This window comes from Hyla sarda, chromosome 7 (assembly GCF_029499605.1).
Source record: "Hyla sarda isolate aHylSar1 chromosome 7, aHylSar1.hap1, whole genome shotgun sequence".
NCBI lineage: Eukaryota > Metazoa > Chordata > Amphibia > Anura > Hylidae > Hyla > Hyla sarda.
The window spans coordinates 92,309,580-92,329,649 of record NC_079195.1 but is presented as its reverse complement, the minus strand read 5'-3'; positions in this window follow the sequence as shown (position 1 = coordinate 92,329,649).

Here is a 20,070-nt window from a genome sequence, read left to right as displayed (position 1 = left end):
TAACTTTTGTTAACATATCATAAGAATGTCTAATCTGTAATTTGATGCCTTTTGGTAGAATTTTCCATCTTTCCTTGGCTTCTTTATGCACATTAATAAAAAAAAATTACCTGGGGTGCCCAAACTTTTGATCCCCACTGTATATATATATATATATATATATATATATATATATATATATAACACAGGGTGAGCCGCACCTCAAAAATATAGTAAAATGGGTGCACGCAGCAGAAAGTCCCGGGTCCACAATGCTAGAAAAACAGATTTGCTCTAGCACACAAAGGTAGTGACAAGTGGTTTATTCCATTCCAATCGCTACTTTTTCAGCCGCCCATGCGGCCCTTTTCAAGCACAAAACATATATATTAAGTCATATTAAGTCACATTAAAGGGGTACTCCGTTGCTAGACATCTCCAAAGGATAGGGGATAAGATGTATGGTCACGGGGATCCCGCTGCTGGGGCCCCCGTGATCTCCTGCAGCACCCGGCATTCTAAACAAACATGACATCATGAGGGGGCATGGCTGTGACATCACGATCACGGCCTCTGGCTCCGAGCAGTCTGAACAAAATGTTCAGAATGCTGGAGCATCGGAGTACCCATTTAAGTCAGCATCATCTTGATCCCTGATGTATTAAGATTTTATTTTTTAGTGCACTCCTGAAGTTGAGATGTTATCCAAATTTTTGTTTTGTTTTTTTGTTTGTTTTATGTATAAAACTCTTAGACATAATTTATGTGAACAATGAAAAGATTAAAAACTGGGCAGGCAATTCCCACAATGTTGGGGTATGATGGCATTATTTAGCACCAGCAAATGGTCCCATATGGTTTCTTGCTACAGCTGAAGTAAATTTTTGCTGTACATAGGAAGCAATATATTTTAATATCTACTGCTTTTACCTAATTTTCAGATTTTTCCATCTAAAATGTTATGTTCTACAACCGTGAACTCTTATTAATGCCATAGGAAAACAAAAACATGTTGAAACACATTTCTTTAAAGAGGCACAAATCTCAAAATGATTCTTTGTGTTGTTTGGGAATGTAAATGCCTCTTATTATGTTTGGCCTTTAATTAAAGACATTTCTAGTCTGCCTGTCTCTATATTTGAAGCATTGATACATTTTCCTTTAGGAAATTCCTCACATACTATTTATCCTCCTTCTCCTTCTTATTCTTATCCTTGATGAACCTATGCTTGTATTAGGTGTATATAACAATTCGTAATATAAGATTTATATTTAATGCTTCTATTATTATATTATTTTTTTTTATTAGAATTGCTTTCATTAGAATGTAATTTGGGATTTTATAATGGGGTCATAGTAGTAGCAAGTTCTATCCTAAGTTGACCTATAGATGTGTTCTTTTTTAAACAGAATGTATGGAACTAATTCTAATTCATAGTGCAAACTTTAAAACTATGCACTGATCACAAGACTCGACTTCATAAGGCTAAATTAACCGCAATGCCAGGCCATGTGAAAGATTGCCTTACATTCAACACAAAATACCTTAAGATGGGAAGGGGCGAATTAACAATATTAATACTGTACTTATTTGCCCAAGGGACCACAAATACCACTTGTAATAACTACCCTTTAAGGAGTACCTCCAAGAGGTGCTTGTGGCCCTTTGGGCTAATTGGGGCTAATTTGCCCTTTAAATTCATCAATGTTGTCTGTTTATCCCCTGTTCAAACAGAGCACTGTGCAGCCAGTTGAGATAATGTAAATGGCCGCACAAAGGACCCAAACAGCCAAAGAATGTTTGTCCACTAATCCCTGGCCCTATCACATGGACCAATTTTTGGGAACAAGCATTTCTAGGAACATTCATTTGTCCAAAAATCAGCCTGTGCATAAGGGCCTTTAGACATACAGGGAGAGATTAACACAGGGAGAGATTAATCAAAAGTTGACCAATTGCCCTTAGCAATCAATCAGATTGCTAATTTCATTTTAAAAAGGCCTCTGAAAAATGAAAGAAGCAATCTGATTGGTTTCTTTGGGCAACTGGTCAACTTTTCCTCTGCATCGGTTTTGATAAACCAGGTACATTTGTAGACTGTATAGTCTGAGGGTATGTTCACACGATGGAATTTCTGTGCAAAATTCTAATGCAGAATTCTGCATGGAAATTCAATGGGATTCTGCTGTACTGTTCTATTTATTGCACTAGACATTTCTGGCACTGAAATTTTAATTCCAAAGTCCGCAGAAAGAATAGACAATGTCTATTCTTTCTGCAGAATCCACACGGAAATGCATTGGTGTCAATGAGATGGCACATTTCCGAGCGGTCCTAGCACCAGCATGTTCTGTTGGTGCTCCGCTCTCAGGGGAATGTCTGCACGGAAATGACCCATGTGAACATAGCCCAAGTCTGCATTGTGAAGTTTTGTGCCAACATTTTGGCACATGTTATGGCACATTAGCCATGTTTCCTTTTAGCCCATGCCATACCACAATATGTGTGTACAAAATATAAGTAAAATCATCACATACAAACATTGCTTTTGTCAAAGCCAAAACATAGAAACATCTACCTTCTACCTGTAGAATCATCTGCCCTGTCCCCCCCCCCCCCCAAAAAAAAAAATACTGTATGTAACCCAAAGGCCAAATGTCATGTCAGGCAGGGATAGAGTGCAGCCCTGATCTTGCCCACTGACTCTGTCTCTGCCTACTTGCGTACCCACCCTAGACAGCAGGTCTACAACCATGGTGCCGGTCCCTTCCTGAATAAGTGAGGGACAGTCTAAAGTCAAAACAATAAACTACAAGAACTGACAAAACTAACAGAAATAAACTTAAACACATACACACACTCAATGTGAAGTCAACGAGCTGAGTCAAAGCCAGGAGAAAACAGAGTACAATAACATAGAGCCAAAGAGTGGTCAAAAGCCAAAACAAAAAGTCACAGAATCAGAATAGGCAGTATAAGTACAGAGATTGCTAGTTGCAGTTACAAACTAGTTAAAAGCATGACTGAGAAATACTTCCTTATATATCCCTGTGCTGCTAACAGGAAGATTCTAATTGGCTCAGCAAGCTGAACGACACCCAGGAGCACAGAGGCGTAGTCCCAGCAACAAAAATAAACAACAGGGCTAGAAAGCATTAACCCTACGGGTTCTGGCAGAACCAGACGTCACACCAATATTATACAAGTATTATATAAGAGATCTGACACCCATGTAAGTGATTACAGTTATATCCAGTGACTCACAGGCAACAAATTCTCTGATCAGACTCATTCATTTTCCTTGGTCTTCTCTATTTGACTCAGAAAGTCATGATAACTTCTTACAACTGCAACTCGTCTGCAGAATATAGTAAAAATCTTTTCACTAACAATGCCCTAACTGTGCCCCCCACTGACTAACTGCTCCTACTGTGATCCCATTCACAAATGTTTACCCAACAGTACTCTGCTGATTCATAATATTCCCCCTTGTGTCCTAGTGTATTGCCTTCAGTATGCAAAATTTAGTAATTGTGCCCCCTGTGCCTACATGTTATTATTCTTCCATACAGTAATATTGCCCCCCTGTGGCCCTCATGCAGTGAAAATTACTCATGTGCTGATCATGCAAAGATAATGCACCCTGTCCCCCATACAATATCCAGCCACATTTTCTCTTACAGTAACAATACAGTTACAATGCACCATTTGCCCCGTCTATTGTGCTCCTATTCAGTAATGGTGCCACCTGTGCCCCAATACAGTAATAGTGCTCCTCTGCCCCCATACAGTTAAAATATTGCCTACATTCTGTGCCACTAAGCTGATAACTCCTGCTCCACAACTTATCATTGAATCTGCATCTGGAGGACGCAGATGCAGTTAAGAGTGGCAGTTGCACAGAGATCCAGGGCACTGGGCTATACATGCTTTGTGCTAGCAATGCTTCTGCTATAATCTAACATAACATATTTTATCATGCTAAATCTTTAGAATCCTCTGTTTTACTATAGTAGATCTCCACTTGACCAAGACCATCTCATCTTCTGGAGTAGGGGTAGACAACGTTGGTATTTACTCATAACTTGTAAGATTTATGTAGACTGTCAGAGAGACATATTGCCGAACTAAGAAACTGGGCTCCCTTAACCCCTTAAGGACCAGGCAATTTTACACCTTAAGGACAAGAGCGTTTTTTGCAAATCTGACCACTGTCACTTCAAACATTAATAACTCTGGAATGCTTTTAGTTATCATTCTGATTCCGAGATAGTTTTTTTGTGACATATTCTACTTTAACTTAGTGGTAAAATTGTATGGTAACTCGCATCCTTTCTTGGTGAAAAATCCCCAAATTTGATGAAAAAAATGAAAATTTAGCATTTTTCTAACTTTGAAGCTCTGTGCTTGTAAGGAAAATGGATATTCAAAATATATATTTTTTTGGTTCACATATACAATATGTCTACTTTATGTTTGCATCATAAAATTTATGAGTTTTTACTTTTGGAAGACACCAGAGGGCTTCAAAGTTCAGCAGCAATTTTGAAATTTTTCACAAAATTTTCAAACTCACTATTTTTCAGGGACCAGTTCAGTTTTGAAGTGGATTTGAAGGGTCTTCATATTAGAAATACCCCATAAAAGACCCCATTATAAAAACTACACCACCAAAGTATTAAAAATGACATTCAGTAAGTGTATTAACCCTTTAGGTGTTTCACAGGAATAGCAGCAAAGTGAAGGAGAAAACTCAAAATCTTCATTTTTTACACTCGCATGTTCTTGTAGACCCAATTTTTGAATTTTTGCAAGTGGTAAAAGGAGAAAATTTTTACTTGTATTTGTAACCCAATTTCTCTCGAGTAAGGACATACCTCATATATCTATGTTAATTGTTCAGCGGGCGCAGTAGAGGGCTCAGAAGTGAAGGAGCGACAAATGGTTTTTGGGGGGCATGTCACATTTAGGAAGCCCCTATGGTGCCAGGACAGCAAAAAAAAAAAAAAACACATGGCATACCATTTTGGAAACTAGACCCCTCGGGGAATGTAGCAAGGGGTAATGTGAACCTTTATACCCCACAGGTGTTTCACGACTTTTGTATATGTCAAAAAACATTATTTTTTTTACCTAAAATGCTTGTTTTCCCAAAAATGTTGCATTTTTAAAAAGGGTAATAGTAAAAAATACCCCCCAAAATTTGTAACACAATTTCTCCCGAGTACGGCGATACCCCATATGTGACCCTAAACTGTTGCCTTGAAATACGACAGGGCTCCAAAGTGAGAGCGCCATGCGCATTTGAGGCCTAAATTAGGGACTTGCATAGGGGTGGACATAGGGGTATTCTACGCCAGTGATTCCCAAACAGGGTGCCTCCAGCTGTTGTAAAACTCCCAGCATGCCTAGACAGTCAGTGGCTATCTGGCAATACTGGGAGTAGTTGTTTTGCAACAGCTGGAGGCTCCATTTTGGAAACAGTGGCGTACGTTTTTCATTTTTATTGGGGAGGGGGGCTGTGTAGGGTATGTGTATATGTAGTCTTTTTTACTTTTTACTTGATTTTTTGTTAGTGTAGTGTAGTGTTTTTAGGGTACAGTCGCACTGGCAGTTTGAGCTGTGGCAGAAAATTTGCCGCAGCTCAAACTTGCAGCCGCATACTTACTGTAAACCTCCGCCCATGTGAGTGTACCCTGTACATTCACATTGGGGAGGGGGGAACATCCAGCTGTTGAAAAACTACAACTCCCAGCATGTACAGTCTATCAGTGCATTCTGGGAGTTGTAGTTTTGCAACCGCTGGAGGCTCTGTTTTGGAAACAGTGGTGTACCAGACGTTTTTCATTTTTATTGGGGAGGGGGGCTGTGTAGGGGTATGTGTATATGTAGTGTTTTTTACTTTTTATTTTATTTTTTGTTAGTGTAGTGTAGTGTTTTTAGGGTACAATCACACGGGCGGGGGTTCACAGTAGTTTCTCGCTGGCAGTTTGAGCTGCGGCAGAAAATTTGCCGCAGCTCAAATTTGCAGCCGGATACTTACTGTAAACCTCCGCCCATGTGAGTGTACATTGGGGGGGGGGGAGAAACATCCAGCTGTTGCAATGACCCCCCTGGGCGATATGCCCCGATGCCTGCTGAATGATTTCAGCCGGCATCGGGCACCGGCTCGGTAAAGCACATGACGTTCTCATACGTCATGTGTCCTTAAGGACTCGGAAATGAGAACGTTGTGAGAACGTTGAGAACGTATGAGAACGTTGTGTGTCCTTAAGGGGTTAAAATAAATAAATAAAAATATTCACTATGTTATGTCTAGTGCAGGTCCTGAAGTAGTAAAAGATGTCTGAATTTGTTAATGCCAGCGGATTTAGACAACAGTTTAAGGTGTACCAATACTCCAATGAAAGATGATGTCAAAGAAGGGTCAGGCCAGAAAGAGCAGTTGACTGTGGTTCGCCCCTTCTCTTAGATTAGAGAGCACATGAACCTTTACTTGTTCCAAACAGGAATGTGTATGGGGAGTACATGAGAGATAATTGTGAGCGAATAAACATCCACCTTAAAGGTTTTATCCAGTGGGAAGGTCCTAACTACTGTGGGGCAAAAAGGTATTTAGTCAGCCACCAATTGTGCAAGTTCACCAACTTAAAAACATGAGAGAGGCCTGTAATTCATCATAGGTATACCTCAACTATGAGAGTCATAGGGGGAGATTTATCATGTGTGTCTAATTTAAGTCTGTGTTTAGAGCAGTGCATGTGTTAGACATCGGTCTAATTTGCGCCAAATTTACCAAAAGTCGCACGGACTTTGTTAAATTTGTCACAAGATCTTCCCTCCTCCTTCCCTGGTCTATATTAGACAGAGCGTATATCACTCACACCCTCTCCAACTTCAGAAGCTGCCTTGTTAGTTTAACTCAGGTAGGTACTCCTTATATAGGGAATTTGGCTGTTCCCCCTTGCTTCCTTCATCCTGTACTCTTCAGCTAATCAAACTATGTGCATTAACATTTTATTGCACCTTTTTGAAAGCCTCATGGAGCCCTCTGTAACCCCCTCACCTGATGACTCTCCTCCACTGGCTCCCCTTTCTGGTCAGGGGGAATCTGTTATTGGCCGCAGAAAGTGTAAACTCAAGTCCAAAAATTTCACCCAGCGCGAAACGGAAATTTTAGCTGAAGAGGTCTGTTTTTTGTCTTTATTTACGTTCTGACCTATGGTGCTGTGGACAGTTCCTAATACGGGCAACAGATGTCAGCAGAGAACAATGAGAACATTTGATTTTCAATTTTTTAAAAGTTCACACCAGAGTAACCCTTTAACATTCCATTGACAATTAAGGTTAACCAAAATAAAACATTTGTCCAATTTTTTATTTGACATTTATAGTTTTTAGGGTAAGAGATGAAACACTGTTTAATGAAGATGATGTTAGTTATAATTTCTGCTATAAATATAGCACAGTGCAAAAAGACATGTTCATTTATGTTTTTACATCCATACTGTTGGAGTTACCTTTGTAATGCAGAAAAATTACAATTAAACATGGTTTATTGCAATGCATTAATTGGACTTTATTTTAACAAATACAATATAATGAACTTTGAAAAAGGAGACGGAAACAAGGAAACTGAGGTCAAAATCCTAACATTTGAAAGCAAAAATATTACTGCTCAAGTATGGCAGAAAGTAACAACCAAACAAAAAATAAAAGGGGATGAGGCACAAAATTAAAAAGTAAATGGACAATGTTAAAAAACACAGAATATATGCATGCATTTTTCGCTTATCTCCTTGGTGTTGAACTGTAAAACAGCTTGTAGGACCTACAAAATTATACTTGGGAAGACATTTCCGCCAGGTTTGCCTTGGTCTGAAGTTTACGCATGTATAGGCGATTTGCGACGGTCGCATACGAGGTTTGCGAATGTCGCACATGATAAATACATGACTATGAACAAAGTCAGTCTATTTTAGACATTTATGCTTTCGAGGAACAGAAAAGTTCTAAACCATTTGTCGCAGAAAAGTCGCAAAAAATGGACTGCGACAAACCATGCAACAAATTTAGACGAGAAAAAGAATGTCTAAACAGCTTAGTAAACAGCTTAGTAAATCTCCCCCATAAAGAGAAAAAAAAAATCCATAAAATTGTGTGGTCTGATTTTTTAAAGAATTTTTTTGCAAATTTTGGTGGAAAATAAGTATTTGGTCAATAACAAAAGTTCATCTCAATACTTTGTTATATGCACTTTGTTGGCAATGACAGAGGTCAAAAGTTTTCTGTAAGTCTTCACATGGTTTTCACACACTGTTGCTGGTATTTTGGCCCATTCCTCCATGCAGATCTCCTCTAGAGCAGGTCATTCACTAGGTCCCCCCATGTGGTTCTGGGATTTTTGCTTACTGTTCTTGCGATCATTTTGACACCACGGGATGAGATCTTGCGTGGAGCCCCAGATCAATTGAGATTATCAGTGGTCTTGTATGTCTTCCATTTTCTAATAATTGTTCCCATTTTTGATTTTTTCACACCAAGCTGCTTGCCTATTGCATATTCAGTCTTCCCAGCCTAGTGCAGGTCTACAAATTTGTTTCTGTTGTCCTTCGACAGTTCTGTGGTCTTGGCCATAGTGGAGTTTGGAGTGAGACTGTTTAAGGTTGTGGACAGGTGTCTTTTATACTGATAACAAGTTCAAACAGGTGCCATTCATACAAGTAACGAGTGAAGGACAGAGGAGGCTCTTAACACCTTAAAGACTCAGCCCATTTGGGCCTTAAATGGGCACTGTCAGATACAAAAACGTTTGATATGTTGTAAAGCATGCAAAACCAACTGCAAAACGCAACGGCCTATAACACGCACCCTCATTTTACCAAGGATATTTGGGTAAAAAAAGTTTTTTACCCAAATATCCATGGTAAAATGAGGGTGCGTGTGTGCGCGTGTATTCCCCGATACACCCCCAGGAAAGGCAGGGGGAGAGAGGCCGTCGCTGCCCGCTTCTCTTCCCCTGCCTTTCCTGGGGTCTAGAGCCCTGCTGCCAGCCCTTCTCTCCCCCTGGCTATCGGCGCCGCTGCCCGTTCTGTCCCCCTGACTATCGGTGCCGGAGCCCCATTGCCGGCGCCGATAGCCAGGCGGAGAGAAGCGGCGCCGACAGCCAGGGGGAGAAAAGGGGCAGCGGCACCCATTGCCGGCGCCGCCTCCCCGTTGCCTCCCCCCATCCCCGGTGGCATAATTACCTGTTGCCGGGGTCGGGTCTGCGCTGCTTCAGGCCTCCGGCGTGCGTCCCCTGCGTCGTTGCTATGCACGGCGCGGCGCACTGACGTCATGCACCGCGCCGTGCAGCGCATAGCAACGACGCAGGGGACGCACGCCGGAGGCCTGAAGCAGCGCGGACCCGACCCCGGCAACAGGTAATTATGCCACCGGGGATGGGGGGAGGCAACGGGGCAGCGGTACCGGCAATGTGTGCCGCTGCCCCTTCTCTCCCCCTGGCTGTCGGCGCTGCTTCTCCCCCCTGGCTATCGGCGCCGGCAATTCGGCTCCGGCACCGATAGTCAGGGGGACAGAACGGGCAGCGGCGCCGATAGCCAGGGGGAGAGAAGGGCCGGCAGCAGGGCTCTAGACCCCAGGAAAGGTAGGGGGAGAGAAGCGGGCAGCGACGGCCTCTCTCCCCCTGCCTTTCCTGGGGATGTATCGGCGTATAACACACACATAGCCTAAAAAGTGCGTGTTATACACCGATAAATACGGTACTAAGTGATGTATAAAAAGTATGTTTTTTGTTGGATCTGATGGGTATGCTTTAATTTTATGTTTTCATTTTTTCTCCTTGCCTTTTAAAAATCCCAACTCTTTTATATTTTCATCCACAGACTAGTGGGGCTTGTTTTTTGCGTGACCAGTTGTCCTTTGTAATGACATCTTTCACTTTATCATAAAATGTATGGTGCCACCAAGAAAATACTATTTGTGTGTGTGTGTGTGTGTGTGGGGGGGGGGAATTTCTAGGAAAACCACAATTTTGAAATTTTGGAAGAGTTCATGTTCATGCTGTACACTTTACAGTAAAATAGACCTGTTTTCTTTATTCTGTGGGTCAAAACAATTAAAACGTTACCCATGATTACATACTTTTCTTTTATTATACAGCTTTAAAAAATTTGCAAACTTTTTAACCAAATTAGTGCATTAAAAATCCCTCTATTTTGCTGACCTATAACTTTTTCATTTTTCTGTATAATCGGTGGTATGAGGGCAAATTTTTTGCGTCGTGATCTGTCATTTTTTTTTGATACCACATTTACATATATAAAACTTTTAATACATTTTTTTATCAATTTTATTTGGAATAAAATGTAATAAAAAAAGCAGCAATTTTGGATTTTTTTTACGTTCACGTTCCACTGTACAGGATAATTAACATTATATTCTAATAGTTTGTATATTTTTGCATGCGGCGATACCAACTATGTTTATAATTTAAAAAATTACAATGTGGGGGTAAAATGGGGTAAAACAGACAATTAAAATTTTTATTGGAGGAGGGGATTTTTAACTTTTTTTACTCTTATTTTTAACTTTTTTGCTTTTATTTTTACACTTTAATAGTCCCCATAGGGGACTATTTATAGCAATCATTAAATTGCTAATACTGTTCAGTGCTATGCATAGGGCATAGCACTGATCAGTGTTATCGGTCATCTTCTGCTCTGGTCTCCTCGATTTCAGACCAGAGCAGAAGACCCATGGAAGGCAGTGAAGGCAGGTGAGGGGACCTCCGTCTGCCGTTCTGGATGATTGGACCTCCGCGGCAGCGCTGCGGGCCATCCGATCATCCATTTTAGTGGCCACAGCATTGCAGACACCGTGATCTGTTTTGATCATGGCATCTGAGGGATAATGGCGGACATCCGCGCGATCTGCTGTAAGCAGCCGGGACCTGTCGCGCATTACCCGAGCATTGCTCTGATGCTCACGGTCATGCATAGGATGTAAATGTACCACCGCACCAGGACATACATTTACGTCCTGTGTCATTAAGGGATTAAAGAAGAAGTTACAGGTCTCTGAAAGCTAGAAATCTTGCTTGTTTGTAGGGGACCAAATACTTATTTTCCACCATAATTTGCAAATAAATTCTTTAAAAATCAGACAATGTGATTTTATCGATTTTTTTTTCCACATTATATCTATCATAGTTGAGGTATACCTATGATGAAAATGACAGGCCTCTCTCATCTTTTTAAGTGGGAGAACTTGTACAATTTGTGGCTGACTAAATACATTTTGCCCCACTGTATGGGATTTAAAATCTATATATATAAAACTCAACGGGTATGTGTGTATGTATATACCGTATTTATCGGCGTATAACACGCACTTTTTAGGCAAAAATTTTTAGCCTAAAGTCTGTGTGCGTGTTATACGCCGATACACCTCCAGGAAAGGCAGGGGGAGAGAGGCCGTCGCTGCCCGCTTCTCTCCCCCTGCCTTTCCTGGGGTCTAGAGCGCTGCTGTCGGCCCTTCTCACCCCCTGGCTATCGGCGCCGCTGCCGTTCTGTCCCTCTGACTATCGTTGCCGGCGCTGACAGCCAGGGGGAGAGAAGGGGCAGCGGCACCCATTGCCGGCGCCGCTGCCCCGTTGCCTCCCCCCATCCCCGGTGGCATAATTACCTGAGTCGGGTCCGCGCTGCTGCAGGCCTCCGGCGTGCATCCCCGGCGTCGTTGCTATGCGCTGAACGGCGCGGCGCATGACGTCAGTGCGCTGCGCCGTGCATAGCAACGACGCAGGGGACGCACGCCGGAGGCCTGCAGCAGCGCAGACCCGACTCAGGTAATTATGCCACCGGGGATGGAGGAGGCAACGGGGCAGCGGCACCGGCAATGGGTGCCGCTGCCCCTTCTCTCCCCCCGATAGCCAGGGGGAGAGAAGGGCCGACAGCAGCGCTCTAGACCCCAGGAAAGGCAGGGGGAGAGAAGCGGGCAGCGACGGCCTCTCTCCCCCTGCCTTTCCTGGGGGTATATCGGGGTATACACGCGCACACACGCACCCTCATTTTACCATGGATATTTGGGTAGAAAACTTTTTTTTACCCAAATATCCTTGGTAAAATGACGGTGCGTGTTATAGGCCGGTGCGTGGTATACCCCGATAAATACGGTATGTATGTATGTATGTATGTTCCACAAAAACTTTCAAACGCCTAAAGATATTAACATGAAACTTGGCACACATGTTACTTATATGTCAACAACAAACATAGGATAGGTAATTTAACCCTTACTCACCCCCATTTGCCAGGGGCGGGGCTTATGTTTAAAGTCCCATGCAAGTCAATAGGAAATATATGTTACTGCATAACTTCCAAACGGCTGTAGATATTTTGATAATACTTGGTCACATGTTACTTATATGTCCACTTAAAATATAGGATAGTTAATTTAACCCTTAACTACCCCCATTTGTGAGGGTCGGAAATGTATGTTCCCATCTAATTTCCATTAGGCTGGAGTTATTTCATTACCTGGTACACATATTATGAGTCAGCATATGAGTACGGGATGGGAGGTCGGGATAAGAGGACGGGATATGAGGACGAGATATGAGGTCGGGATAGGAGGTTGGGTAGGAGGTCGGGATAGGAGGTCGGGATAGGAGGACAAGATAGGAGGACGGATATGAGGACGGGATAGGAGGTCTGGATAGGAAGTTGGGATAGGAGGTCGAGATAGGAGGACGGGATAGAAGGTCAAGATAGGAGGTCGAGATATGAGGACGGGAAAGGAGGTCGGGATAGGAGGACAGGATAGGTTGTCAGGATAGGAGGTCGGGATAGGAGGAAAAGATAGGAGGACGGAATATGAGGACAGGATAGGAGGTCTGAATAGGAAGTTGGGATAGAAGGTCGAGATATGAGGACGGGAAAGGAGGTCGGGATAGGAGGTCTGGATAGGAGGTCAGGATAGGAGGTCGAGATAGGAGGTCAAGATAGGAGGTCGAGATATGAGGACGGGAAAGGAGGTCGGGATAGGAGGACGGGATAGGAGGCAGGGTAGGAGGTCAGGATAGGAAGTCGGAATAAGGATCCTCCCTGCCAGATAACACCTTAAAGGGGTGCTCCACCCCTAGACATCTTATCCCCTATCCAAACCAAAGGATAGGGGATAAAATGTCTGATCACTGGGGTCCGGGCATCACACCCCTTCCTATAGACTTGCATTGAGGGGGCATGGCCGTGATGTCACGTGCCTCTGCCCAGCATTGCCAGTCATCCAGCATGTTTGTGGTGCAGCAGCCGAGATCCCGCCGCTGTGGAGCCCGTGATCAGACATCATATCCCTTATTCTTTCCGGTTGCCGGTGAAAAACTATTTTTTTTTCATATCAACTGGCTCCAGAAAGTTAAACAGATTTGTAAATTACTTCTATTAAAAATCTTAATCCTACCAGTATTTATCAGCTGCTGAAGTTGAGTTATTATTTTCTGTCTGATAACGGTGCTCTTTGCTGATACCTCTGTCTGTAAGTCCTATCAATAAGTCCTATCAATGCAAAAATGGTACCGTTAAAAACTTCAGATCACGGCGCAAAAAATGAGCCCTCATACCGCCCCATACACGGAAAAATAAAAAAGTTATAGGGGTCAGAAGATGACATTTTTAAACGTATTAATTTTCCTGCATGTAGTTATGATTTTTTCCAGAAGTGCGACAAAATTAAACCTATATATTTAGGGTATAATTTTAATCGTATGGACTTACAGAATAAAGATAAGGTGTCATTTTTACCGAAAAATGTACTACGTAGAAACAGAAGCCCCCAAAAGTTACAAAACAGCGTTTTTTTTTTTCAATTTTGTCACACAATGATTTTTTTTCCATTTCACCGTTGATTTTTGGGCAAAATGACTGACGTCATTACAAAGTAGAATTGGTGGCGCAAAAAATAAGCCATCATATGGATTTTTAGGTGCAAAATTTAAAGAGTTATGATTTTTTAAAGGCAAGGAGCAAAAAACAAAAATGTAAAAACGGAAAAAAGCCCGGTCCTTAAGGGGTTAATAGAAGTCATTTCATTCTGTTAAATTTTCTTGAGCCAGTTGATATGAAAAAAAAAATAGTTTTTCACCGGAATACCCCCTTAAGAGGCCACTGACTCTTAATTTTACAGCCATAATAATTATATATTGCAATGTAAAAGAAGTGGCTGTTTTTGGGGTGTTTTTCTGAGACCTAAAAAATGGCCTAAAATATAGTTGGTATATAGCATTACAGTTCTGTCTCAAATCCAGCTTTGAAATGATTTCAATGATGTGTCACTTTAATAGTGTTGCTCACGAATATTCGCAATTCGAATATTCGTCGCGAATATCGCATATTCGCGAATATTACGAATTTCGCGATTAAAATTCAAACTGTCATTTCAAACTGTTTTAAAAATGGAGCACATTGTAGGTATCTCCTTCGACTGATAAATGCAATAAATGCTTGTATCATTTCATTAAAGACCCAGGGATGAGACTGTGAGGCGAAAGGTTTATGCTTGCGAGTATTCGCATTGCGAATATTCGCAATGCGAATATGTGTGGAAATTCCACCCTACTTATGCCTGTGAGCCAATGAGAGTTCTGCAAGCACAGTTGTCAAAGCCTAGCAACGTCCCTCGCATGATGTTATAGCGTGCATATGCAGATGAGCGAAATTTCGCTATTAATTTCGCATTCGCAATAGCGAAATTTCGCAATTCCAAAAAATGTCACGAATATAACGAATATTCGAATTTCACAAATATGGGATGAATATTCGTCCTTTTATTCACGAAAAATCGCGAATTCGAATATGGCATATGCTTCTCATCACTAGTCACTTATGACGTTATGCCGTATAGATTACAAAGACTTATGTTCAGAAGCACACAGAAAAATGCTGCCAGAAATGACTTACTGTTATTCATCAGGTTTGGAGACAATAGCCAAGATATATTCCTTTGCCTGAACAGAGACATAACTGGGGCCCCAGTGCAAAATCTGTAACAGGGCCTCTAACTAAAATGCTCCATTTATAGTACTGATCTGCTTATATAAGAGAGACCTAATCGGTTCCTTAGGTTCCTGGGGCACCCTCTGCATCCCCTAGAGTTACACCTCTGTGCCTATCCAACCAATCACAGCTCAGCTTTTCTTTTTAGCAGAGCTTGTTAAGACATGAACGCTAAGCTGTGATTGGTTGCCATGGGCAAAATCAGACAGTTTTGGTTTCAGGCAGATTGATAAATCTGGGCCAACATCGTTGGACCTGATCACACAGCAGTCATCATGGCCAATTCTCTTTTGGCAGGGAGGAAGACACCCTGTCTTCTAATACACTCAGCTTCACTTGTGCAGGATGGAGATAAGTGCAGGAGAAGGCTCCCTTTTCTCATGCACTAATCTCTTTCTTCTAAGGGCTTTCTAACGCAGTCTCTGCAGCTTCTTTATTGACAAGCTTCTTCCATTGCTCAGACCTGACCTACACCCCCCTTTCAATGGGTGGGTGCACATCGGACACACACCTGTCCTGCACTTGTGGTGTTAACTTAAAGGAGATATCCAATAGTGAAAAATCTAAAAATAAGTACCTGCCACAGGCTAGACCTTGACTCCATGATGCCACCGCACTTTTCATTATATGTCTGCCCCATCCTGTTTGTATGCTATGCCACTGTGAAAATAGCAGCACTTCCTGGTTATGGAGCCTGAGCTCCCATCATCCTCTTCACTCTGAAAAAAACAACTTCCTCTCAAGTAACATAATGTACACCCCCAAAGCCTGTCCATACCACGCCCTACTGTGCTAAATCTCTGCCCTTCTTCTTGCTCACCAATCACAGCACTCACATATTGAACCAATCACAGCACTCCTGCTTGAGCCTGAATGAGGACGTACACAGCTCCTCCCTCCCCCGCTCTGTTTACTCAGGACCTAATTTATCATGGGGAGGTTTCAAGTTTGCACAGGGAAAGCACTGAGAGGGTCTGGGGATGATTTCTATATGTGAGGAGACATATTACACTGCAGGGGCTGGTGGTGTATAGACTACAGGGAATACATATCATACTGGGGATGATTTCTATATGTGAGGAGACATACTGCACTGCAGGGGCTGGGGATGATTTCTATATGTGAGGAGACATACTGCACTGCAGGGGCTGGGGATGATTTCTATATATGAGGAGACATATTACACTGCAGGGGCTGGGGATGATTTCTATATGTGAGGAGACATATTACACTGCAGGGACTGGGGATGATTTCTATATGTGAGGAGACATATTACACTGCAGGGACTGGGGATGATTTCTATATGTGAGGAGACACTGGGGATGATTTCTATATGTGAGGAGACATACTGCACTGCAGGGGCTGGGGATGATTTCTATATATGAGGAGACATATTACACTGCAGGGGCTGGGGATGATTTCTATATGTGAGGAGACATATTACACTGCAGGGGCTGGGGATGATTTCTATATGTGAGGAGACATATTACACTGCAGGGACTGGGGATGATTTCTATATGTGAGGAGACATATTACACTGCAGGGACTGGGGATGATTTCTATATGTGAGGAGACATATTACACTGCAGGGGCTGGGGATGATTTCTATATGTGAGGAGACATATTACACTGCAGGGACTGGGGATGATTTCTATATGTGAGGAGACATATTACACTGCAGGGGCTGGGGATGATTTCTATATGTGAGGAGACATACTGCACTGCAGGGGCTGGGGATGATTTCTATATGTGAGGAGACATATTACACTGCAGGGGCTGGGGATGATTTCTATATGTGAGGAGACATATTTCACTGCAGGGGCTGGGGATGATTTCTATATGTGAGGAGACATATTTCACTGCAGGGGCTGGGGATGATTTCTATATGTGAGGAGACATACTGCACTGCACTGGCTGGGGATAATTTCTATATGTGAGGAGACATATTACACTGCAGGGGCTGGGGATGATTTCTATATGTGAGGAGACATACTGCACTGCAGGGGCTGGGGATGATTTCTATATGTGAGGAGACATACTGCACTGCAGGGGCTGGGGATGATTTCTATATGTGAGGAGACATATTACACTGCAGGGGCTGGGGATGATCTCTATATGTGAGGAGACATATTTCACTGCAGGGGCTGGGGATGATTTCTATATGTGAGGAGACATATTACACTGCAGCGGCTGGGGATGATTTCTATATGTGAGGAGACATATTACACTGCAGGGGCTGGGGATGATTTCTATATGTGAGGAGACATATTACACTGCAGGGACTGGGGATGATTTCTATATGTGAGGAGACATATTACACTGCAGGGGCTGGGGATGATTTCTATATGTGAGGAGACATATTTCACTGCACGGGCTGGGGATGATCTCTATATGTGAGGAGACATATTTCACTGCACGGGCTGGGGATGATTTCTATATGTGAGGAGACATACTGCACTGCAGGGGCTGGGGATGATTTCTATATGTGAGGAGACATACTGCACTGCACTGGCTGGGGATAATTTCTATATGTGAGGAGACATATTACACTGCAGGGGCTGGGGATGATCTCTATATGTGAGGAGACATATTACACTGCAGGGACTGGGGATGATTTCTATATGTGAGGAGACATATTACACTGCAGGGGCTGGGGATGATTTCTATATGTGAGGAGACATATTACACTGCAGGGGCTGGGGATGATTTCTATATGTGAGGAGACATATTTCAATGCAGGGGCTGGGGATGATTTCTATATGTGAGGAGACATACTGCACTGCAGGGGCTGGGGATGATTTCTATATGTGAGGAGACATACTGCATTGCAGGGGCTGGGGATGATTTCTATATGTGAGGAGACATACTGCATTGCAGGGGCTGGGGATGATTTCTATATGTGAGGAGACATATTACACTGCAGGGGCTGGGGATGATTTCTATATGTGAGGAGACATATTTCACTGCAGGGACTGGGGATGATCTCTATATGTGAGGAGACATATTTCACTGCAGGGGCTGGGGATGATTTCTATATGTGAGGAGACATATTACACTGCAGCGGCTGGGGATGATTTCTATATGTGAGGAGACATATTACACTGCAGGGGCTGGGGATGATTTCTATATGTGAGGAGACATATTACACTGCAGGGGCTGGGGATGATTTCTATATGTGAGGAGACATATTACACTGCAGGGACTGGGGATAATTTCTATATGTGAGGAGACATATTACACTGCAGGGGCTGGGGATGATATCTATATGTGAGGAGACATATTTCACTGCAGGGGCTGGGGATGATTTCTATATGTGAGGAGAAATATTTCACTGCACGGGCTGGGGATGATTTCTATATGTGAGGAGACATACTGCACTGCAGGGGCTGGGGATGATTTCTATATGTGAGGAGACATACTGCACTGCACTGGCTGGGGATAATTTCTATATGTGAGGAGACATATTACACTGCAGGGGCTGGGGATGATTTCTATATGTGAGGAGACATATTACACTGCAGGGACTGGGGATGATTTCTATATGTGAGGAGACATATTACACTGCAGGGGCTGGGGATGATTTCTATATGTGAGGAGACATATTTCACTGCACGGGCTGGGGATAATTTCTATATGTGAGGAGACATACTGCACTGCAGGGGCTGGGGATGATTTCTATATGTGAGGAGACATATTACACTGCAGGGGCTTGGGATGATTTCTATATGTGAGGAGACATATTACACTGCAGGGGCTGGGGATGATTTCTATATGTGAGGAGACATACTGCACTGCACTGGCTGGGGATAATTTCTATATGTGAGGAGACATACTGCACTGCAGGGGCTGGGGATGATTTCTATATGTGAGGAGACATATTACACTGCAGGGGCTGGGGATGATTTCTATATGTGAGGAGACATATTACACTGCAGGGGCTGGGGATGATTTCTATATGTGAGGAGACATATTTCACTGCACGGGCTGGGGATGATTTCTATATGTGAGGAGACATACTGCACTGCAGGGGCTGGGGATGATTTCTATATGTGAGGAGACATACTGCACTGCACTGGCTGGGGATAATTTCTATATGTGAGGAGACATATTACACTGCAGGGGCTGGGGATGATCTCTATATGTGAGGAGACATATTACACTGCAGGGGCTGGGGATGATTTCTATATGTGAGGAGACATATTACACTGCAGGGGCTGGGGATGATTTCTATATGTGAGGAGATATATTTCACTGCAGGGGCTGGGGATGATTTCTATATGTGAGGAGACATACTGCACTGCACTGGCTGGGGATAATTTCTATATGTGAGGAGACATACTGCACTGCAGGGGCTGGGGATGATTTCTATATGTGAGGAGACATATTACACTGCAGGGGCTGGGGATGATTTCTATATGTGAGGAGACATACTGCACTGCAGGGGCTGGGGATGATTTCTATATGTGAGGAGACATACTGCACTGCACTGGCTGGGGATAATTTTTATATGTGAGGAGACATATTACACTGCAGGGGCTGTGGATGATCTCTATATGTGAGGAGACATATTAAACTGCAGGGGCTGGGGATGATTTCTATATGTGAGGAGACATATTACACTGCAGGGGCTGGGGATGATTTCTATATGTGAGGAGACATATTACACTGCAGGGGCTGGGGATGATTTCTATATGTGAGGAGACATATTTCACTGCAGGGGCTGGGGATGATTTCTATATGTGAGGAGACATACTGCACTGCAGGGGCTGGGGATGATTTCTATATGTGAGGAGACATACTGCACTGCAGGGGCTGGGGATGATTTCTATATGTGAGGAGACATATTACACTGCAGGGGCTGGGGATGATCTCTATATGTGAGGAGACATATTTCACTGCAGGGGCTGGGGATGATTTCTATATGTGAGGAGACATATTACACTGCAGCGGCTGGGGATGATTTCCATATGTGAGGAGACATATTACACTGCAGGGGCTGGGGATGATTTCTATATGTGAGGAGACATATTACACTGCAGG